General features: G+C 40.6%; 1 protein-coding gene and 1 long non-coding RNA gene across 8 annotated transcripts in view; both read right to left on the bottom strand.

The window, feature by feature from the left end:
- The window catches only part of lrfn2b (leucine rich repeat and fibronectin type III domain containing 2b), a 173,873-nt gene that overhangs the window by 101,074 nt on the left and 47,391 nt on the right, over positions 1-25,408 (bottom strand). For all 7 annotated transcript variants that reach the window (XM_071478333.1, XM_071478332.1, XM_071478330.1 and 4 more), the window contains one exon: positions 20,141-20,201. The gene's annotated coding sequence lies outside the window, so the exon portion shown is untranslated. The remainder of the gene's footprint in view (positions 1-20,140; positions 20,202-25,408) is intronic.
- On the bottom strand, positions 22,418-25,036 carry LOC139621625 (uncharacterized). The gene is made up of 2 exons (XR_011691036.1): positions 24,562-25,036; positions 22,418-24,364 (listed from the first exon to the last, which is right to left on the bottom strand). It is a non-coding gene; the product is annotated as an uncharacterized lncRNA (long non-coding RNA).

Here is a 25,408-nt window from a genome sequence, read left to right as displayed (position 1 = left end):
CAGGGATGCACTGCAAGAAACTATCATGGATCGTGCTTCCTTTGTTTTCTGCTGCCCCAGACTCTGCTTCCTCTCTCACTGTGGTTCCTAAAATTTAAGATTAAAATTTGTATTCTGAGTCATATTCTGGTTAAGTGAAGGCACTGTCAAATATTACAAATTTAAAGCTAGTAATTCAATTTCTATTTGGTTATTATGGTAATCAAGGTGAAAGTACCCAGGGCCCCTTCTACACTTAGACTATGGTGTTGTGTGACAGTTAGGCTTGGCTAATTAACCGCTTAGATATAATGTAATGTTGTTATGATGTGATTGTAGCATTCAGCACTGTTGGGGGCAAACACATTTGAGAAGTAAAGTAATATAAATGTTTATTACTTTTGTTTTAGGGTCAGCAGTTTTGGTGAGTGGTAACACTGCTTGCCAGTAATTAACAAAATGAAAAATGTTCACTGAAAAGTTATAAGGTAACCAAATTTAGATCTATAATCACTTTCTGTGTATGTAAAGTCCCATGTGCTTATATACAGTACAGAATATAAATCATACTATTTTCCATGTTTTTTTGTTTTTTTATCCTGATTAATCCAACAGATTGAATGATAATGCTCTGATCATATCTTTATCTCTAATCTGGTGTTCCTTCACTGGTTACAAAATTAGTAGAACAAAGGAATTTGATAAACATGACCTCCTCTGTCTCTGTCCAGTCTGCTGAGATCCAGAACTGCTTGGCAAGATGCTGCAGGTAGCACTCTTACAAACACAGATATTTACACCTGATATAAACAGATAAATGTATTCAGTAGTATTAGATAGCTTCGGTTTGACCTGAAGTTAATGTAGACATTGATGTGTGTAAGGTAGATGGCAGATACTGAACTAGAAACCTCCCCAAGAAATATGGTGTCCAGTTAATGATCTCAGCAGCATGGAAGTTATTAGTAAGAAGCATGTCCAATATTCAAAGATAACAGCTCTGCGATATAACTGAATATTCTTTGGTGTGTCCAACTGAATTTAACACAGCCAAGGACCCACAGCTGAAGAACCAGGAGTGACAATATATCAATGGATGTTGGGATACAGAATTCATTGCACAGACAGGTAGGCAAACAGACCAAAACAAACATAAATTGGATTTGTTTATATTAAATTGTTTCATAAAACCAAGTTTAGAATAATTTCAATTCAATGTTAATTTGTATAGCACCATCTTATAAAGTAGTTCAAAGTGCTACCTTTAAGTAATAGTCAAGGTCTGGACCTCAGGTACTCACAGATCAGCTGTTTCTGTTGCTGTTTTCCCCCTGTTCAGCTGAATGAAGTTTGCTGCCATTTAGTAGTTAATTTCTTCCAAGTGGTTGACTAGGGAGTTCATGGACCCTGTATTGAACCTGGCGCAAAGCGCAACTCATGCTAGTGACTGACACAGTTGTCATTTCATTGTCCAGCCATCATGCTGTGCAAATAGCCAGTTGTTTAAACTGACCAACAAAAACCTGGTCTTAAGTAAATGGCGCAGTATTTGACTATTTTTTAAAGGGCACATTTTCAACAGAGTAATATGCGCCCATATAGGCGGGTGCACAAAGAGCCTTTTGAGCACAAGCAGAGTGAGCTGAAAATTAGCTTAAGATGTTTGTCAGGTGGAGTACAGCGCACAGAAGGCTGGAGCATCCCTTGCTGGTACAGACAACTTAAATAAGATCTGTTTAAGCATTTTCTAAAGGAATGGTTAAAGAATTAAATCACATGTTTTAAAGACTTTTCAGTAAGTCTTAGTCTCCTGTTTTTTTCTTCTCCCTGATGCACCAAGGATCCAGTTGATTACCAACAATTTGAAGGAGGATTGTTCTTCATCTGCTACATCTCACTGTCCCTGCTCGTATAGATTCATTGACCTTTGTGGTATGTTTTGATTTTACACATTAATACAATGTATAGTTAGGATTCTGACAAAAAATATAGTATAACGTTTGTTCACATATATTGTCACAACAATACAGAGAATATGTTTATGAGGTGAAATCATTACCTCCTAATGATAGTTACTTTAACAGGTGAGATGGGTGAAATGGAGAAATGATTTAGTTTTTCAAATCATCCCAAATAATTGGTTGATATTATAAAATTACATCTGAATACAATAATAAAAGTGTTATAGAGTCAATAGTGGTGTGTACTTTATCAGTAATTAAGTTTCCAACTGCACTTTAGTTGAACCAGTGGAAAACTTGTAGACTTAATTTAAATTGAATTGCTTCAGCATGTTTTTATGTTTTCAGTTGAGGGTAGCAGTCTTTTGCTGCAGAAGCTTAGGTGGCTGGCTGTAAAATAATAGTTTTTTTCTGCAGAACCCTTAGTGGGGCCACTTTATTGAAGGTGTTTGACTGTAATAATTTAGGAAAAATCTATAAAATGCCAGTCATTTGACCGTTTTTTTAAGATTTTTTTTTTTACAGTGCATCCCTAAATGATGGTTTAATTTGAACGAAAGAAGAAAGAAAATCTATTTGAATAAAAGTATTTTAATTAAGTCAAACAAGTGTTTTTCTCACGGTGGGGAAAAAAAAAACATCTTCATCTGTGAAGACTGGTAATGAATAATGTGCCATTTGGGAACAAAACCATTCATAAAAATGGTTCTTAAATGAAGACCATTGCACCTAGCCACACTTACCAGAGTGAAACTACTGCAGAAGCTTACTTTGTTTAGAGATGTATCTACATTTCTTTGACACTAAGTCCCTTGTTATGTTCTCCCATGCAGCCTGGCAGAAACTTTGGAGCTTTGCTTTCTTTTACCTCAGGGCATCATACTATTTAGGGTCATACTGTGCCCAGTGGGGAAAACAAGGAGATACAATAAACTCATGTGACATTGGCAAAACAGTTTAAGACAAAATGAGGCCAGGAGGAACCAGACTCCACAGACTAGTATAGAACAGTACAGTTTTGTTTACTTGGTCAATTCTGAGGAGGTTGGATTTAGCTATACATCTGCCAATTAGTCCGTCCATGTGCCTAAAGGAAACACAATATATCTACTATGTGTGTTCACATCAGGCAGCATACCCCACAGGGTTGTCTCCTTTGCAATTCATTACTGCGATACGAAATCCTACCATGGGGGCAGAGCCAACACTGTGCACACACCATATCTGCTTCCCACTACTGATATCACAATCTGTGAAACTCAAGGAGAGCTATCAGTCTTTCACATGCACCCTCTTCCCTCACTAATAAGTCGCCATTACACCAATGTCATACTTGCACTTCTTATTCAGCCCTTAGGTACAGACTCGACAACACAAGCCCAACTGATACTACATTTTTGAGGCTCATATTTTATATTTTGATGATACATTGGCCAATTTTTTAACAAACAAATAATCTCTTTATTTTATTTTATTTTTGATTGTCAACCACATACAGACTATGTGGGACAGTTATTCAATCAACTTGCCAGTGCCCTCTGGTGGGAAAACTGTGTAATGTTCACTCTGTTTCTAAAAAACCTCAATTTTGGCATGGCTGTTTATTGTTACTTATCAGTAAACATATACACCTACACCATATAATAAGTTCAACAGTGACAATAAGTTGAAAACAACTGAAGCGTGATGTTATAATTTTTAGCTTCAGTCTAATATTCAGGGTTTCATGGCAAACACATGACCACACAGATGTGCAAAACAAGACTGAAGTTAAACATTTCCAAATCACAACCAGCTGCTGTTCTTAAAAAAATCATATAACCTGTGTAAGAGCAGCCAAAATGGCTGCCAAATGTTATCGTAAAGTAAATAATCTTAAAACTCTCTATGCCTTTTCTAAATTAATGGTTAAAGAATTAAATCACACTTTTTAAGGACTTTTCAGTAAATCTTAGTGTCCCCTGTTTTGTATGTTTAACACTGCTTAAACAAAACTTATAGTGAAGGGATTTGAACTGTCAGACACTAACCCGCTGTAGGGATGGGTATCATTAGGATTTTATCTTTATCTTATCCATACCCTTATTGTGATCCAGCTCATACTGTTAATGGTTCTTTATCATTATCATTAGAAATAGAATTTTTTTTTAATGATCACTTTTAAATATAGTAAATTCAGGATTAGAATTGACTGGACTGGTTTGTCTCAGCCAGGTACAGACAGCTTTCATTTTAGCTTTTCCTAACAATTTGCTATTAGCTTAACCAAAGACAGTGGGACACAGTGGACAGCATAGATGAAAATATGTCTTTTCTGTTTGTTGAGCAAGGTGGTTTGATTAAGGTCTTATTGGCTTTTTACTTTTTATTGCACTCACAGTAATGTTCAGTATTAGTTGTTGTCAACTTAAGTAACCTTCAGTTGCTTCACTTCACCTGGCTCTGGTTCCTGCAGCCTCTCTGCTCTGCTGTTCACTCCGTGTGTGTGTGTGTGTGTGTGTATTGAGTACACAGGCCCACCTCACCCAGAGAAGACAGAGAAGCACTGTGCCCATAAATGAGACACAGAAAGTAAACATATGGCAATTAACAGTGACTGGCTGCCATAAAAATAAATCAGTGAATGGGAATTCATGCGTTGCCTTAAAATACTCATTTTCACTATGGTCACTAATCGGGTTAACCCTAACCCTAGCCCTGCCCACCACTACTCAAAGACTCTAAAGGGAACAGTAGCCTCTCATGGAAAGTTGAGAAAAGTTCAACTTTATACAAATGACCTCTGACACATGATGAACCATAGACATTGCTAGGGGGCAGCCTCTGGGATGCAGCCTGGAATGTTTTCTCAAAACCCCTGGATCTATTAAAAATCAATAAATGAATAAATAAATAAAATGAATAAAAATTGCCCTCTGTTTAATACTTCATCAAAGACAAAATCATATAGTCTACAATACATACAGGACACACACAGTTATCTGCTTTTAAAAATAATGTCCAACTTTGGTTCATTCTCTCTGACTAGACTGTGTCTCGTCTGTGCGGACTGCGGAGCCATTTCTGTGTGTCCTCACAGTAAGGGGCAGCACTACGCCAGCGGGCATCAAGCCTGCCAGTCCTACCGAAAAGTAAAAGAAGAAGTGGAACGTTTGTTTTAATCAGTCCATGAGCAACCTGGTGTGGTTAATAACAAGATGAACCTAAGAACATTTTTCATAAAGAGTGAACCTCAGACAGGTGTTACAGGTCTGTGAATCTGAAGCTGTACTAAGATAGCAAGCTAACTATAGCTTAAGTTATTCAAGATTCTTAATTGTTACATCCAGGGCTTGATATTAGCACCTGCCCACCTGCACAGTCACTCACACTAGCCACTTGTACTCTTAAAAGACAACTGAACTAATAAACCCATTGCACCTGTGACATTACGATTATTACAACTCCCATCAGCATCAGCACACACTGTTGCCAGCAGCAGCAGAGCCACTGTGGCCAGACTGCGTGCATTTAAATAAAAAAACACTGATATTTTGTCCTGACTTTCAGACATCTGGGGTCAAGGTCTGTCTATAGAATCCTGTAGAATCCATCTATGATTCTACAGAGATTTATTACGTTTGTAGGCGCTTATCTTGCGCTTAACGTAATGATTTGTCAACCTGTCTCCTCCAGTCTTCAGGTCCATGAGAGAGAGAGTGATTGTGTGTGTGTGTGTGTGTGTGTGTGTGTGTGTGTGTGTGTGCGCGTGTGCACACACGTCAAACAAGAAGAGAGGACAGAAACGCATCCGTAAATGACAACAAAATGAGATAGACTGGCACACTGAGCTGCAATGAAATTAGTGCACCTAAATTAGGTAAATAACATAAACAATTTTTTTTTTTTTTTTTAAGTTCAATTTTTTTTGTTTCTAGGGAGGGGTCATGTTGGGTGGGGGGTGGGGTCAAAGACAATGATAGGGGGAACACTGGTTACTAATATCTAATAACATACCCTTTTTATGTCTTTGTCTTAATCAGTTGCATGTTTTCATACAAAAGGAGTTTTACCTTATCAGAGCTGAGTATTTAATTACTGGTATTTTGTCATATACATTTTATGTAGTCTTGATTTGGGTGCCCTGGGCTTAGCCCCAGATCTTGTCAAGTTTTAGATCCACCCCTGTAATGAACATCATGGTTCATCTCCAATGGTCAGTTGCTGCTGTGATTATTGCCCCCACACACAACCCTATGCCTCCCACTCCTGTGTTGCATTATTTTTAAATACGGAAGAAGGCAGGATGTTTGTTTGCTGTAATGTAAAAACAAGTTAATAGAAGAGAGAAAATGTTTTACTAAACCCTCTTCTTTACATACAGTCTAAAACTGGCACTAATATGACAGAATAGATGCAGCAAAGGCACAGGCCGGGGCCTTCTATTAGTGAGTGCATGTAAATACCCTGTGAATTATTAATAAGTTCTTGTGGTCAAAGAGTGCCTTCATAATCAGAAATGTCTGGGGGCATTAGGGAATAGGAGGTGGGGTTTAAAGTCCACAGCGGTGGTGGACTGAAAAGTGCTGAGCAGTACACTGTTTATGCATTTCACATTCTCTTTTGTATAAGAGCTGTGACTGGAGTAGCCCAGCAAGTATGCAGCCCAGGAGAAATGGTTACGCATCAGCACAAAGCTGCAGTCTGAGGAACAGACTCTCCCCTGGCAGCATGGAGAACCTTCATATCTCCCTGTGGCATCATCAGACTTGACGCTCTGTGCAGCCGCACCCTATAACAACACTCTATGTATCCCTTACATATTACTTGTCCTCTCAGGAACATGTACTGCAAATAAATACATTAGGTGTCCTTGGACAGTTCTCTCCCTCCTCTCAGTCTGTGAACACCGTGGTACTGCCAGTCCTAATCAGTGCTACGGAGCCAGAATGGGAGTAGCCTCTACTATCTGTACAGCAACAAGAAAGTGGAAATGAAAGCTGAAAAATGCACAAAGCTTCTCTGGTTTAAGGTGCCACCTACACCTCATAATCCTAGTGTTGTGCTCATTGATGACTCTGCTGTCCCCACTCGAACACATCATCACACTGAATAATGAAGTGAAAACAAAAGAGCAGTACAGTCTGCTTATAAACCTAATTTTGCAGTTGAACCTATCATGATGTTGTGTTTTAATACAGAAAATGTAGAAGTGTGCAGCAAGTGTGATGTCTACTACAGGTTTCTAAGATTAAGCTTTACAACTTATCACCAGAGCTGCGATATCTCTCAAGAGAACAGTCATTAAAGTTTCAGAGAAAGTTGTCTGCTTCAAATGAACTACTACAAATACATAACACAAGTAGTGGGTGTGAACATGGCAAGATGGAATAACAGGAGGGTTTTCTGTTCCTCTCACTCTTCTATTACTGTGTGACTGCACCATAAACATGCACTGGAAACTAGGAACCACCATGAATGAGTGTGATAAGGTAACCACCAATACACAAGTGTGTGCCCCAACTGTTTGTGAAAAAATGTTTTCAGCCTGAGAGTAAAGTAAGGCCTCTTTAATGCTCAAAAGCTGGACTTCTTCCAATTGTCAAAAAGAACTGCTGCTTTAGACGATTTCTACATTCATCTGTCTAAATTTTAAAATGCTGTGAAAACAAATCGTTTCTATGGCAGTGTTTCTAGGTCATTTTAGGAGAGACTTTGTAGCACAGGCGTATCCCTAACATCCAAAGCGTGTGTGTGTGTGTGTGTGTGTTTCAGAGGGGGCTTTACAGCAGGTAAATAGGAGACGCCTGGAGAGTTGCAGAAAATTAACTTATCATAACTTTTGTTGGTCGATTGTGTACAAGCAGGTCAAACAGGAAGTTAAACCAGGGGATCAGCTAATTTCCAGCAGCGCCTTGTTGCCCATTCGTGGAGCCACTGCCACTCCAGTTATCTCCTCCTTTCTTTACCCCTCTGTCTGTCCTTCTCCGTGTAGTGCGGCAGATAACTGTAATAATCTTGCACCAAAATTGGTATGCTTATCCCTCTGAATCCATTAACTTGAAAAATCCTACTGGCCACTTGAAATTTTAAAATGGCTGCCATTTTCCAAGATGGCCACCATTTCCAGTGTATGAAACATATTTTACCCATTTTGCAATTGAATCATATGTATTTGATTATGAGGAGTTCATAGTCACAGTTCTTAAAGTCAATTAATACTTTAAATACAATTATACTTTAAAATAATTAAATTTATTTTTATGCTGATGGAGCTGATTGATGTTTTCAACCTGTCCCTCCCTATGATTATTTAAATAAGCAGAACTTTTAATTTGTAAATCGCAGTCAAACTGTTAAAATTTTAACATTTACATGTTGTTTTGAGTATGATCTTAATGTAAACCATCTTCTTCATCTTCATCTTTTTCAGGTTGTATTTGAAACTCAATATGCAGATGTAACTTTAAACACCAAACTGGAAAGAAAGAGATTACACTATTTAAGCTGCAGAAAGTCTTTTATTGTGAAATGTCTGGAGGACATACTGAGATGTATATTAAAACTTAAAACTTTGCATCAATTTATGGTCCACTAGATTTGATTTTAACCCTGTTACCCTACTACCCTGTATTTCGTCCTCTGTATTATTTGACCTAGATAATTCGTATGGGGAAATTATGGATGACCTAATTGCAAAAAATGATTGACTTTTTGGGTGGCTAACATGTTATCAAAAGAGTAATATCAAGGAGGATTTTTGCAAAGTTTAGTACTTGTGTCCACATTTGAAAGATTTCCCTGAAACATGCAGTTATCTGTGAATGCTGCCTTTGTTTTTTTCCTCTCTCTAAACACGCAGGTGTGTCTCATTCATCACCTCCCCCCCTATCCAGGTGGTTAAAGGCTATTCTGTACATTTGCTTTTCCTGGTCTGTCCAAAGTGAAGCATCTGAACAATGTGAAAACAGATAAACCCTGTCTTCTTCTTTTTTCAGTAGGAAAAAAATAAATCTGCATCACAGCCAATGAGGAAGGACCTGACCAATTACCAAAATCCACTTACACACAGGTTAATGACAATAGCCATAACAGAAATAGTCAGAGATGAAAGAAAGTTGTCTTCTTAACTTTACACCTCTGTTCATATTCATCTACATGTTTTCACAGTTAAAATCAGTCTCAACTGCCACACAGACTCTCACCCTCACTGGGCTCACTCACACATCACTGTGCAAATGCTTGTTCAACCTCATAAACACTAAACACCAAGGTTTTCAGTTTTACACATCCTGGAGGCCATTTTGGAAAAGCTCTGTTCCAACTTTAACTTAATGTAGACGTACTCCAAGACACTTGGTGGTCTTGGAGTACGCCGTTACTCGCCATGGTGGTTTCTGAACAACATACTCTTCCTCTGAAAGCTGAAAAGTTGAATTCATAAATACACAGTGTTGGCTAATGTTAGCTAATGTTAGCAAACATTAGATAAGAGAGTATTACTGTATAAGTGATATTCCTGGATCAGTTCACTGACTTTACAACTCTTCTCTACTGTTTCACTACATATTAACGTGTCTCTGATCAACAGCTCTATGGTTTTATTTCAAAAGTAAAACAAGAATTGAACACAGCTGTTTCTCTCTGCTCATGGCTGCACTGACTCACACGCTCATTTAATGGATTTTTATCCTTTAGTTGTGATTGCAGCGGCTGTTAAGTGAAAAATTAAGTCTCCCATTTATTCTTCAAAACAAAAACAGTAAAAATCTGCAACCTATACTAACCTCAAACAAAAGGCATAATTGGAGGAGGAGCATAATTGTTAGTATTTGTATCATCTTGTGGTACAGACCCCACCAACTCACCTCTTGCACCTATTACACAGACTTATGAACAGGTATCACCACTAAAGATACATTTACATTTACATTAATCAGTGATCCTTTTATCCAAAGTGACTTACAAGCAAGGGAATACTGGAACACTGGAAAAGTCACACTATTTTGTCACTTCTCTCAATCATGTTCTGCAGCTTTTGGCCTCTTGGCCTTGTCACTGTGATAGAAAGCCAGAAAATCAACAACCTGCTAAACTAACTGAGGTATTAGTATTGATCAATAATCTTATTATCACCCTCTCTCCCCCTTCTTGATACATTATTATTGTCATGTGGTAGTGTCCCTTAATAAAATCTATGCAACGGCCTGCACACCATCACTGGGTGCAGCCAGCATGCTGTGCTTTTGGCTGCAGCAGAAATTGATTCAGCTTGAAGACACAGTAGCCAGGTGTCTGTTCTCTCACCATGGGGGAAACTGTTCTGCAGGGAAGGTGTTTCTAATGAGGCCCTCTGTCAGAGTGACACCTCCACTGCCATGGGCAGAGGGACTATACACTGCACTGCTAGCATGCACTAAACTTCAGCAGAGCTGCCACAAAGACACCAGACACAATCAGAGGAAGTCAAGTGAGAACCTTGGTTTACACACTGTGAAGTACACATTAAATACTGACCAAAGTTAGAACCCTCATCAGACCTTTTAGTTAATTAAATGCACTTTGCGGCTCTCAATCCTGAAACTCTCCAATGACAACCTGGTAAATGAAAAAAAAGACTGTTTCTAATAAAGGCTAGATGATTTTCCAATTTCCACAGCACTTATTCCACCACTAAGACATTCTCATTTTCTCTCTGCAACAGAAATACTGATTCCTTTGATGTTTTCTGATCTTTTTCAGGTTGTATTTGAAACTCAATGTGCAGATGAAACTTTAAAAACCAAACTGTAAAGAAAGACATTACACTATTTAAGATACTGAAAGTCTTTTATTGTGAACTGTCTTGAGGACACATTGAGGAGTTTCACCAACAGCAGCTTAATTAGTGAATGAGAATATTTCTGCTCACAACAGTGGAGTGGAGGGAATGACATGACTTTGTTGTTGTACTAATGGAATTGATGCTGTGGATATGTACATTATGCCTAATTTATCATGACAACAAGTAAACACAGAGGAAGTGTTGAGTTTGCATTTAAGCAGATCTCAAGAATTTCCTCACCAAAATATGATAAAGTATACTTGTTAAAACAGCAGGAATTAGGAGTTAGGGCCTGTTTTCTTTGGTTGAGGTAAATAAAGGCCCACTTTGTGTCCATCACCATGGTACATGCTATGCAGGATATGATGTCAAGCTGGTGTCTGTTACTCTGTGAGTCTGTTTACACATGATTGTGAACATGATAATTAGATTTTTTTTAATGTCCAAGTAAACATCTTAAGATAGTTAAGAGGACCTATTGTGTTTTTCTGAGTTTTCTCTCTCTTATATTGTGTTCTATAGCTTTTTGTTCATGTAAATGCACCCCCACCAAAGGGAGTAACTCTGTCAAGGCAAAATCCATTTTTTTCATTTGGATGAAAACAAAAGCCTCGTTGGAGCTCCAGACCTTACTTCCTGGACCTATTGACATCAGTAAATCTCTTGGTGCTCCACACCTGCAAGCTGGACACCCCCTGCAAGCTTAACATGCCGCTACACAAGGCACAGCACATAACCACTGATAATGAACTGAAGTTTTCTTTGGTTTTGTAGCTGAAAAGACACTGTTCTCAACTGCCTGGAGAAATCTACTTCATTTTTTCCACTTCTTCCTCCACTGCTCCAAACAATTTACTGTGAGCTGGCACTTCAAGGAGGGCTGCTTCAGAAACCATGCACAGTTAGACACTTTATTTTCACTTTATTTCTGTAGTTTACTCTTAATGTGGCCAAACGGGGGCCTCCCCTCAGAACCTGCTTTATCATTGTGGATCAGTGATGTTTAACCAGGTCACCAGTGACCTGATCACATTAGTAAGAAGCAGCGTAGCAAAGACATAAACGCTTAAACGTTTATCAATTGACATGCTATACATAATTGGCTTGGATAAAGTATCCACAATTTAACCAATGAGTTCCTTTTTCAGTTACAATGAGCACTAAAGTATAATTCATTGAGATTTACCAGCATCATAAACCAGCAAGACAGTGAAGCAGTGTTGACTGCCTACCTTTGGTCGTCCAACTGTCTGTCTGTTCCTCCATTATTTATATCCCTTTAGTCCAGAAGAGTACACAGATAAAACAATCAAAGGGTTTTTCATAAAAGTATTGCAGGCGATACCTGCGAAGTATTGCAGACTGTCCAGCAACTTGATTTGCAGAAGTTCTTTTGGCATCCTTCCTGCCTGACAGTGGGTACACTTGTTTTCCTGGTCCAGTCCAGCTTGTGAAGGTGGAATGGGTCTATCGTTGTTCTTGTTCAGAATTGGACTGGCGTTTTAAAATGAAAATGATCTACACAAGCGTTTTAGCTCCATATCAGAAATGTCCCTGTCCATACTACCATACGTGAAAACACATACATGTGTGACATTCAGGGACACTGGGCATGCATGAGCCGTTGTAAAAAGGAAGCCGATTGTCTACTCTCAGGTGTATTCAGCTGATTAGTTGCAGAAAATACTATGAACAAGGAAAGCAAAGGCAGTTGTAACGTTAACATGCAGGATTTCAATGAACAACAGCTGCTAGCAATACACCAAGATCAGTAACACTTGTAATTCATGTTTTCATTACTGGTAGCAGGGGCCAGTCAGACCCATCAGGGAGTGACCAGGTGTGTCTACGTCATAGTTTACAAAGGTCTACGTTTTTGCCCGTCCTGACTACAACGCAACCCCAGAGTTTTCAAACTGCAATGGTGCAAGCAGCGATTCCAAAACACTCCATTTTCGAGGCTTGAAAACTCTGGAGTAGTGTGGACAGGAAGTGATAACGCACCAAAAGAGATGTTTTTTTAATGAAAATGTAGTAGTGTGGACATACAACTACAATTGTTTGTTTACAGCAGCATGTGGACGGAATTCCACATGGGCCACACTGGGCCACTCTGGCCATGTCATGGTCCACCTGATTCCCACATACAGGCAGAAACTAAAACTGTGTAAACCTGTTGTGAGGACATCGAAGCAGTGGAGCAGTGAAGCCATAGAGGATCTGCGGGCATATTTGGACTGCACTAACACGGAAGTGTTCAGGACTGCTTCCAACAGTCTGAATGAGTTCACAGAGGTTGTGACGTCATACATCAGCTTCTGTGAGGACTGCTGTATCCCATCACGTACCAGGGTGAGTTATAACAATGACAAACCCTGGTTCACAGCTAAGCTCAGTCAGCTCAGGAGGCAAAAGGAGGAAGCTTTCAGGAGTGGGGACAGGGACAGGTTTAAAGAGTCCAAGCACAGGTTTAGCAAGGCGGTGAGAGAAGCTAAACGACTGTACTCTGAGAAACTTCAGCTCCAGTTCTCAGCCAACGACTCTGCTTCTGTCTGGAAAGGGCTCAGACAGATCACTAACTACAAACCTAACCCCCCCCACTCCATTAACGACTTCCGCCTGGCCAAAGATCTGAATGAGTTCTACTGCCGCTTTGAAAGACAATGGGACAGGCCTGACACCAACCCCCGCGAGTCCAGCCACCATTTCCAGACCAACAGCTTCTCCTCGCCCACTTCAGCAGGGGCCCGGGCACCTCCACAACTACCCACATCAGAACCCCCTTCCTCCTCCCCTACCATAAGAATGTCTCTCTCTATCCTGGAGAGAGATGTCAACAGGCTTTTTAAGAAGCAGAACTCCCGCAAAGCAGCCGGTCCTGACTCTGTCTCTCCATCATCCCTGAAGCACTGTGCTGATCAGCTGTCTCCGGTGTTCACAGACATCTTCAACACCTCACTGGAGACCTGCCACGTGCCAGCCTGCTTCAAATCCTCCACCATCATCCCTGTCCCCAAAAAACCAAGGCCCACAGGTCTAAATGACTACAGACCCGTTGCCCTGACCTCTGTGGTCATGAAATCATTTGAGCGCCTTTTCCTGTCCCATCTCAAATCCATCACTGACCCACTCCTGGACCCCCTGCAGTTCGCCTACAGAGCCAACAGGTCTGTAGACGACGCCGTCAACATGGCTCTCCACTTCATCCTCCAGCACCTGGACTCCTCAGGGACCTATGCCAGGATCCTGTTTGTGGACTTCAGCTCTGCCTTCAACACCATCATCCCGGCTCTGCTGCAGGACAAGCTCTCCCAGCTGTGAGTGCCTGACTCCACCTGCAGGTGGATCACCGACTTCCTGTCTGACAGGAGGGAGCACGTGAAGCTAGGAAAGCATGTGTCTGACTCCCAGACCATCAGCACTGGATCCCCGCAAGGCTGCGTTCTTTCTCCTCTGCTCTTCTCCCTGTACACTAACACCTGCACCTCCAGCCATCAGTCTGTCAAGCTCCTGAAGTTTGCAGACGACACCACTCTCATTGGACTCATCTCTGATGGCGATGAGTCTGCCTACAGGTGGGAGACTGACCGTCTGGTGACCTGGTGCAGGCAGAACAACCTAGAGCTAAACGCTCTGAAGACAGTGGAGATGCTTCTCCTCTCTCTCCCTCTCTCTGTCCTCATTCTGCAGGTATCTCTGCCTCGGGAGCAGCAGGATCCAGATCCACCACTACTCATCTTTACTATTAACCACTGTTACCTGTCATTATTATTGATAACACCATTACTGACACAGCTGTTCCTGGTCTCTCTCTCTCTCTCTTCTCTCCCCTCTCCTCCCCCTCCCCCTCTTTCTATCTTCTCCTAAACCCAACCGGTCGAGGCAGACGGCCGCCCACCCTGAGCCCGGTTCTGTTGGAGGTTTCTTCCTGTTAAAAGGGAGTTTTTCCTCCCCCCTGTCGCCAAGCGCTTGCTCGTTGTGGGAACTGTTGGGTTTTTTTCTGTAACAAAGTAAGGTCTTGACCTTACCCTGTAAAGTGCCTTGAGATAATGTATATTATGATTTGGCGCTATACAAATAAAATTGAATTGAATTGAATTGAATAGTGGACTCCCCCATGGCCACCATGGAGCATTTCCGCTTTTTGGGAACCACCATCACACAGGATCTCAAGTGGGAGCTGACCCTAACCCATCAAAAAAGCTCAGCAGAGGATGTATTTCCTGAGGCAGTTGAAGAAGTTCAACCTGCCAAGGACTATGATGGTGAACTTCTACACCTCCATCATTGAGTCCATCCTCACCTCCTCCATCACCATCTGGTACGCTGCTGCCACGGAGAGGGACAATAACAGACTGCAGCGTATCATCCACTCTGCTGAGAAGGTGATTGGCTGCAATCTTCCGTCCCTCCAGGACCTGTACACCTCAAGGACTCTGAGGCGTGCAGGGAAGATTGTAGCTGACTCCTCCCACCCTGGACACAAACTCTTTGAGACACTCCCCTCTGGCAGGAGGCTGCGGTCCTTCAGGACCAAAACCTCTCGCCACAAAAACAGCTTCTTCCCGTCTGCTATCAGCCTTATCAACAAGGCTAGAGAGCCCCACTGACACTGATCCCCCCAATCTCCCTGATCCCCCCTGCCCCCCTATAGAACTACTGCTCATTCCCGTTACATGCACAGTGTAAATATCTATACAGATTATATTTATATATTTTTTACATTGTCTATATTTTTTACACTACATTCCCCATGTCTTTATCATTATTGCAAATATCCCACATCTTTGTTGTATATTTTTTATCTTAATTTTATTTTAATTTTTAACTTGTAAATTCTACTCTTTTTTTACCCTAAGTCTATTTATGTTACTGTTTGCACCAACCACCAGCACAAATTCCTTGTATGTGGAAACATACTTGGTAATAAAACTGATTCTGATTCTGATTCTGAATGTGAGGTTGCCAGCAAGAGGGGGGAGGGGGCCTAAAAGAGCCCTGAGCTCTAACAGAGCGTTTCACACAGGGTGAGTACAGTAATATGTAACCCTAGAGAGTTACTGAGGGTGTCTGTATATTCAGAATGTTGTAGAAATGTTATGTTTATTATTAAGAGTTAATAAGTGAAATTTATTTGATGCTAATTAAACTAAGAGCAGGTAAATGATGTTTCTGATAGTCTGTGAAGTAAACAGATTGTGAGCTCCACCCCCTTGTGTTTGCTGCGAGGCAGCTACGGAGAGAGAGGAAAAAGAAAAAAGAAAAAAACTTCGGTCCTCCATGTCGGGAAACGTGGATGCATTCCTTCAGTAGGATTTTGTTAAGGAAAACCATGCAAACGAACTGTCAAATGAACGTTGTTCTGTTGGAGTACTCTTTTGGGTTCATTGGGACTCTTTTTGGTGAGTTAATTTATTTTTGAATGAGAAAATGTGAAGCTAAACTCACAACGATGAAATGCTATTGGCTACCACTGTTAGCCGTGCGTTTGTTATATGTGTAGTTGTAAAAGTTGGATTTTCTACTGGCTAGCTGCTGTAACATTGTATGTAAAGATAACAGTTTATATGTATGATGTAAGAGTGTGTGTGCGGTTGTGCACTGAGCTTAGCTGCGTTTACTGTGCAATGAATGCACTTTAAAAAAAGAGTCTTATTTTCTGTAGTTGCTCCGCGGCACCATGCAGCCGTCATTTTGAGGCTTCAGGAGAGCCCTGTTTCTTATTCACTTTGGTAAGAAACGATCTTTATCAATGATTATGAATTGTTTTGTGATTGTTTGTGTACACTGTAAAAATGTGATTAATGAAATTTGTTAGTATGCATTAAGAAAGGATAAGAAAGTTGAATGAAGATCTTTGAATGTTACTCTGGCTGTGTTATACAGGTCAGGTTTTTTTTTTAATGTATGATTCAACACCAATCCGGTCCAAAGATGGCGAGCCACCCCACCAGCATCCGCTGTGATGACAACTGATACCAGAAGAATTTGAAACTCTTTGGACAGACGGTGAACTTAACTGATTCTGCTTGAGCAGTAGGACAGATTTGCGCTTAATTGCTCCTTTGCACATCCCGCAAGGAGAGAGACCTTACCACTGGACCTGAAAACTTAAAGGTGTGGACTTACACCATAGAGACTGAATCAAATCCCCCAGGGGTGTGTTTTGTTTTGTTATTTTCAGTGTGTTGGGCCCATTGTTTTATTATATGATGTTGTCTATGAATATAAGTGATTAACCAGGTTGAAAGTGACAGGTTGTGCTGCACTTGCGGTAATCTAAATATATGTCAATTAAACCAAACCTTTTGAGTGTGTGTCATTTGTCGCGCCACCTTGTTTTAGTAGTCGAATCTTAGCAATTGGTCCAGTATTCAATTAAATATTAAAACCTGTATCCCAACCATTGAGAAGGGTGTTACAAATAGATTTACAAAAGAAGAAAAATAATGTCTTTTTGGAACATTAGAGTGTTGGAGTCTCAAGCCATGTATCCTGAAAAGAACAATGGAAACTCGTCACTCAGGTGATAAAAGCAGCATCGCGACCCTCCGCCGTTGCTTATTCCTGTGCACCAGTTACAGTAGAGAGCTACTCCAAGCCCTCTCCGCAACTCGGCTGCTGAAAGGGAGCAATCTGCAAACATTTGACCTTTTTCCACAACTTCTTAAAGCCAAGGTCTTCAACTCGCGGGCCGAGCGCACAGACTGCTGTGGTTTGTTTCCTTTGTGTTTTTTCATTTTTCGGATCCGACGTAGATCACTGTGCAATCAACTGATTTTACGTCTGTGAGGACGAGCACACCGACTTTGTTAAGGACAAAACAAAGTTCACCGTCCCTCATCTGTGATCTTCCCGCTGCCGCCGTGGAACTCATCACACCGTCATCGCCAGGAGAGTGAGGCACAAACCGCCAAGCTCCCAGCCAAGGACCGAGCTGTGGAGAACCAGAGTGGACTTTCTTTTTCTAACTCCGAAGGATCAGAGCAACTCACAGTAAGAGGCTGATGTCTGGGCAGAGACACGATTAGTGTAGCGTGTTGTATTTTGCTAATTTGACTTATAAGTGCTGCATATCCTGTTGTTTTAGATCGTTCACTGATCAGCTTAATAAGCTAAATATCAATAGTTAAAGGACCAATATCTGACTAGACGAACTCTGGTTCTCTGGCTCCGTTATTGTGTAGTGATATTGTGGTGATTATTAACTGTGGTGACGATCACTTGTGGACTCTTTCCTCTCTTCACCTTTATTCTCCCTCTTTTCTCCCAATCACGCACCTCATCTACATCTCACTCACATTCAGGCTGCCCTAGAGTGTGATCGCATCATACACATAAAGCTCAAGGGTCCCTCCCTTTGTTCTCGTTGTTCATGCCATTCACACGCTGCGGCCAGCCGCCATCTTGGCTCTAGCGAGTACGTCACTCACGTCACGCTGCCGCCATCTTGGCTCCCACTGACACGTCACTCATGTGACTTCATCGCCATCTTCTCTCTCTCTTTCTCTCTCTCTCTCTCACTCACTCACTCACTCACACACACACACACACACACACACACACAGTTGTTACATATGTGTTTTGCCTGTAATTATCTAGTTAGTAACCAATGTTTGTTTTAGTTATAGTTGAATTATAATCGGTTTAATATCAAGTAATGTTATTTTGAATAATTATTACTCTTATTAATAAATCCTGTTATAATTTAATTCGTTGTTGTCCGTGATTATTGTGACTATATTTGTGATAACAACTGGATTCAGGACAGTCAGTGCTCGAATTTACCCTTCAATTAACCTTCTGAGACTGTATTTTGTAATTTGGTCATTGGTCCCTGGTGACAGGGTGGTGCCCCGAGGTTAAATGGCTGTAATAGGTCCTCTGTAAGACCTGTATTTGTTTTAACCCATAGAAAAAACAGACAAAACTATGAAGAATATCCCTTTAGGAGACAGGTGCGTGGTGTACCATAAACAGGCTCTACAAGCAGAAAATGCTCTAATCTTCAAAAACTTCAACAACATAAAGTGCTAAGAGGAGATGTCAATGCCATTCTGTACATGTTTGTGTGTGTAGGAGTGAGAGAGCAGTACAGATGGGTTGAGTGAATCAATGCGCTGCGCCTAGCTTTACAGTGAAATAAGGTTTTAGCCAATAGAAATAATAAAATATTCTCGCTTTATTATGAAACTGTGGCCGGACTAATTAGACTGGCAGAGGACATCAGTATGGTTATGAACCATCCCATGTCATTGCACTCATGAATACAATCAACATCCACACTTGGCCACAAAAACCCTTTTGATGTTTGTGGAAGGTATAAATAATGGATTGGTGGCTTGTGGTGCATCACAGGGTGGATTCTGGGGGCTTCGCTGGAACACAGGCAGTAATCTCAGCAGATCCTCCTCCTCTTGTCTCCCTGTCAGATGATCAGGGAGCCTGCACGGCAGTGCTTTGGCAGATATAAACAACACAACAAAGCAGCTCAATGAACCCTGGTGGGTTTCTAGTTGTCAACCAAAACAGCTAATTTAATATCACTGTCATGAATACAAATGTCCCATTCCTCCTTCTGAATCAGTTTCTTCATGGTATACAACAGGTACCTTTATATTCATGATTCAGGTTGAGATATCAAACCTTGACAAAGTTACTGTTTTAAGCGTCTCCAGTAACAACTGCTGTAATTGTCAAGAGAGAATTTCCTTTCTAATTTCATGCCCAAACATGACTTGACCCGACAACCATCCCATCACCATAAATCTACAGAATGAGCCAAGGCAGCTGCATTAAGTTTTGTTGGCTCTGGATTGGCTGATGTGACCTAAATCCCCTGGCTCGTTGGCTGCCTACTTAGATCATGGTCGTCTCTGCCTGTAAGAGCTTCTCCTTCATCAGGTCTGGCTAAAGCTTCACACACACTGCCCATCACTGGTGTGGATTAGAGGGCCACTGCTCCCAGCTCACTCCTGAAACTGTCTGCTCTCACTGAGTCACGAGTGGCTGCAGCAGCTCCCCCCAGATCCAAAACATCACCTGAAAACACTTTAAGTCCAGAGTTTTGGATAGTTTTGGTCAAACTTATCCTTCCTCAAACATAAGCCCTCAAATCCAGCTCTCTGTGGAGGATTATCAAGTCAGCGTTTATCTTATAATACTTAGACGAACAAACGTAAGTCTGGAAGTGTTAACGGGATTAAAAGCAAGAACCCAAGTTTGCTTTGAAGTTCTGCAGACAACATGCACAAAAAATCACATCCAGGACAGTCACGATCTACTTAGAACGCCACTAAGTGTTATCATGATGATGAACAGGTTACTGTTGAGAGAGTTTTTTTTGTAACAAAGATTTGGCCTCTGTAACTGTTAGGTGGAATAACTTTTTACTCACCCTTTAATAGCTGAGATGTGGGAACAGGGACACAGCACTACAGTGGAGTTCAAGGCCATCTCTGCAAGAGGATACACCAAACACGAAGATCAGCTTTTCAGTCCAGTTTTACCCAAACACAAAAGACTACACACACTTCTCTTGTGCTGAAGATTGTGGTTTTAAAAATTATAAACAGGTTGGAATGTTATAAATGTGCTTTTTAGTCACAGATGAACTTTAAGTATGAATTGTAGTTAAAGTATCAAAATGTGAGCACTAGCATTAGTTGCATTGTCAGTTGAACTGTAGACAGTGAAAGCAGCTGAAAGTTTATCACAACAATGTGCTGAAATTACTGCTGAGGTCAAAAAGCAGTTTAACTTAAAAAGTACAAAACAAAAACAGACTTAAAACAAAAGAACAAGAGATCAACAAATGAAATTTCAGTAGGTGAAATGTTAAATAATATGTTCAGCATTAGAAGGAAGAGAGATGATGTGTGAGAGGAAGGTCAAACAACCCAATGATCTGAAGTGTCAGTTGGAGTGAAATCAGGCAGCAGTCTAACTTCTGGTTAAGAAGTACAAGACAACAGCAGCTGAAAATTTAAAAACAAACAAGCAACTTTGCTAAAGTTCTTTACACCTAAACATTTAAGCTGCTTTATGTAATCAGGATAAAGTGAATGGTTTGGAACCAGCTTAAGGCTGGGAGTAAGGCAGCTAAGAAAGAAAGTTTATATGCCATCACGATTTTACAAAACTCATGATCACGATTGTTCCAACAAGGCTGTTCAAAGACGGTTTTCCTTTAATCAACACTTCTATATCTGATCTAAGTCTGATTAACTTATCTTTATCAACAGGTTATGTACCGCAGACTTTTAAATTTGCAGTAATTAAACCTCTACTTAAAGTCTACTCTCCGGATGTTTTAGCCAATTATAGACCTGTATCCAACCTCCCCTTTATTTCCAAAATCCTTGAGAAGGTCGTTGCAAACCAGTTATGTGATTATTTGCACAGAAATGGTTTGTTTGAAGATTTTCAGTCAGGTTTTAGAGTCCATCATAGCACAGAAACAGCTCTGGTTAAGGTTACCAATGATCTCCTCATAGCCTCAGACAATGGACTTGTCTCTATACTTGTCCTACTAGATCTTAGTGCTGCATTTGACACCATCGATCATAAGATTTTATTACAGAGACTAGAACATATGGTTGGCATTAAAGGAACCACACTAAGCTAGCTTAAGTCATATTTGTCAGATAGATTCCAGTTTGTTCATGTTAATAATGACTTTTCTATGTACAACAAAGTCAGTCATGGAGTTCCACAAGGTTCTGTGCTAGGGCCAATACTTTTCACTCTATATATGCTTCCTCTAGGAAATATTATTAGGAAGCACCAGATAAATTTCCATTGTTATGCAGATGACACCCAGCTGTACTTATCAATGAAGCCAGCTGGCCAAGTTTCAGGCATGTCTTAATGACATAAAAACCTGGATGACCAGTAATTTTTTACTCTTAAATTCAGACAAAACTGAAGTTATTGTACTTTGCCCAAAACACCTCTGAGATACACTATGTGATAATATACTGACTCTGGATGGCATCACCTTGGCCTCCAGTGCTACAGTCAGAAACCTTGGTGTCATTTTTGACCAGGACTTGTCCTTTACTTCACATATAAAGCGAGTGTCTGAGACAGCCTTCTTCCACCTGCGCAACATTGCAAAAATCAGACCCATCCTGTGTATAAAGGAAGCTGAAATGCTAGTTCATGCATATGTTACCTCAAGACTGGACTACTGTAACTCTTTATTGTCAGGATGTCCCAAAAATTCGGTGAAAAGCCTCCAATTGATCCAAAATGCTTAAAACTGTCCACTTTCATAAAGCTCATAGTTAGGGTTGGCTAGGGTATGTCCTGAACCATCCCTCAGTTATGCTGCTATAGAGCTAGACTGCTGGGGGATTCCCATGATGCATTGGGCTCTCTCTCTCTCTCTCTCTCTCTCTCTCGACTACTTAATGCCATTAACTTTGTTTTTTTTTCTCTCCTGTAGTTAGTGCTTCTCCTTTCTCTCCCTCTCTGTCTGCATTCTGCAGGTATCTCTGTTCCTGGAGCAGCAGCATCCAGATATACCCCTACTCATCATTACTATTTACCACTGTTTATCATTATTATTGATAATACCACCACCTATACAGCTGTTCCTAGTCTCTCTCTCTCTCTCTCTCTCTCTCTCTCTCTCTGTCTTTTCTCCTCTCTCCTCCCCCCAACCCCTCTGTCTCCTCTTAAACCCAACTGGTCGAGGCAGACGGCCGCCCACCCTGAGCCCGGTTCTGTTGGAGGTTTCTTCCTGTTAAAAGTTTTTCCTCCCCCCTGTCACCAAGTGCTTGCTCTTTGTGGGAACTGTTGAGTTTTTCTCTGTAACAAAGTATCTCAACCTCACTCTGTAAAGTGCCTCAAGATAATGTATCTTATGATTTGGCATGATACAAATACTTAAGTGGCTTAATAACTTTATCAACACCCCTCATTCCCATCCAGTCTCTCAGTCTGCTAGCCATGAGCCTGTTTCAGAGTCTGCTAACTTGCACTCCAGTCAGCTAGCCTCAAGTCTGCCCCTGTCCTTGAGCTGGCTAGCCTCCTGTCTGATCCAGATCCTGAAGACCTTGACCAGTCCCCTTTCCTTGGGACTCGCCCAGCCCGTTTTTGCTGGCAGGTATCTAGGGGTTGGATCCCCCAGAGGGAAATGTGGGTACATTCATCAGTGTATATTCATCTTATTCTCGCTGGTAGTGACTGTCTGAATGTGGATAACATTTTTTACTAAAGCCAAAAAAAATCATTTTGTTGTAACATATTAAATATGCACTAGCATACAGCACAACAAGAGTACAAGGCAGCTTGTACACTTCCAGCCAACAGATTTTTAAATATCAAAAGATCTACAAGAGACAGCTGATCCTGCCTTGCCAGGCTTTTCAGTACAGAATTTCAGTCATATAGATGGTAATTCACCCATTCGCTGATGAAGGTCATATTGGCCATACGGTCAAAACTGCGAGAAAATTAGTATATGAATCTTGAGTTTAGAATATTTGATCTCATAGATGATTTTTTTTTATTCCATACAAATACATGACAGAAAGTCTGAGCAGGTGTTTCAGTTCAGTGGTATCTCCTAGAGCAGGTTCTGCCAAAAGCTATTATTAAAAAAATACAAAAATAGAGCACTGACTTTAGCAGCCCAGGTCAGGTGGCTATGTGGTATGTAATGTGGGAGTTATGACCACCACTCATAGCATGGATAGTAGCATAGAGCTGGTAGTCAGTGCTAACCAGCCAAGAGCAGGTACAATCAGTAGTGTAAGCCCTGAATTCAACAGTTATCAACAGACCCTGCATTGTGTTTGCTGCCCTGAAGATGAATAAATCTCTCTGTCTTTCCAAGACAAGGGCCAGTGAAGCCACAGGTGAACATTCACCCTTTAAAAACCATAAGATGCAGTGGAAAGCTGGTAAGTGGTTCTTGAGTCTTTGAAGCCACTTTGAAGTCTTTCAAGTCTTTGAACTTTGACCATTAAATTGACATGGCCTTTACATGTTTTGCTTTCAGTGCAGATTTTTTCCATTCTAGGACATTACCAGGCTGAAACATGACCCTTGAAGTTTGTGTTTTACTCAAATCTCCAGTTATATGTCTACTTCCTGACAAGCTACACTCTGCCCCAAAAAAAGCAGGCTGATGATAAAGTAACAATTTAACTTTCTGTGCAGAAGCATCACTAAGAGAAATACCTGTAAAGGTAGAAAATACTCATGATTCTGAAACTGACTGATACAGTTGCATATGATTAATGGATCCATTTGCAACTAAGAATTTAATCAGGGGAGATTTGCATGCACACAAGAGAACAACTTTCAGTAGAAGCTGTGACTAAGAGCAATGATTTGGTAACTGGTTGAAGTAGCTGATAAGTTGTTTGCACTCGTGATATATTACTAACTGCAGGGGATCCAAGTATGTTTGGCTGACTTGGGGAAAGGTTCCAGGCTTTTTCTGGGCTTCAGACTGGAGGGAGCAGATCCACTTTGCTTTCCACAGGACTGCCTCTTATTGCTTTGGCCATTCAACTGACAAGCAGCCAGTCAGCAAAAGCACATTAAGTTTGAATATGAGCGTGATGCATGCTTATCATTCCTGACGGGCCCGAATTAACTTTTGTCACTGGCAGCTAGAAGAAGCAAGAAGAAGCAGAGCATTATTTTAAGGCATGATGCACATGTACAGTGTTCCTACAAGTGCTCACTCTCATCTACATTCTCAGATCAGTGTATCGAAGGGGATATTATAATCACTGCTGTGTTGTTTCATTAGTGCAGACAAGCCAAGCTCTGAAATGCATTAGGAAAAAAATACAGAACTCCCCAAATATTACATTCGCCCTTCAAAGCATATTTGGGATATTTGGCCTACATTTCAGAAGACAAATGAACTCCTGTCAGTGTGTGTATGATATGCATTTATTAATTTTACATCCACAAGCATGTTTCAATAGGTATTCTAATTAGTTGAATACAAAGATTGTATTTAGTCACAAGTAGCAATCCACTGTGACATCACCCATTGATTTGTGAACTGCTGTTTTGAAGCTTTTGAAGTTTTTTGTTGAGTAATTTGTCCATCACCATCTTGGTTTTTTGTTTGGACAAAAAGGTGGAGCTGAGGAGGCATGAGGGGTGGATCTGCCCTGCTCTGTACTCTATGCGATTGTCAGGCTGGTCGCCGTGTGTGGTACAGTCTGTGAATCACACTGTAGCCCCGCCCTAATGCATACTCTGCTTTATGGTCTATTTTTCTCTAAATGGATTTACATCTGTATAATAACAATACTACTGCAATGAGACAAGCAACAGATAATACATAAACCAAGACTTACCCATAGTAATATGTAAAAAAAAATTTTGATTTTTTTTTTTTTTTGAATAATTAGATGAAATGTGATTTCTTTAAAGCTACACTATTCTACACTATCTATACAAACTATGCATCAAATGAGTTCTGTGTGATCTGAAAGGTGTTTTGATAAAACCACAGAGAAATATAGCCAAATCTAGAACAGTTCAAACTCTGGGTCATTCTTAACTCCAAACACAAGACAGCTATTCTGAGTGAAAAGGTCTAAATATTGGGGATTGTCAGCCTGGCCAATTATCGAATGCCTTTTTTTGAGTTTCTCTGATTATTAGAATAACTTTTTTAACTGATAAC

The sequence above is a fragment of the Trachinotus anak genome, unplaced genomic scaffold (assembly GCF_046630095.1).
Source record: "Trachinotus anak isolate AG129_WGS33_773 ecotype Australia unplaced genomic scaffold, CSIRO_AGI_Tana_v1 ptg000005l, whole genome shotgun sequence".
NCBI lineage: Eukaryota > Metazoa > Chordata > Actinopteri > Carangiformes > Carangidae > Trachinotus > Trachinotus anak.
This window is presented reverse-complemented; position numbering and strand designations above follow the sequence as displayed.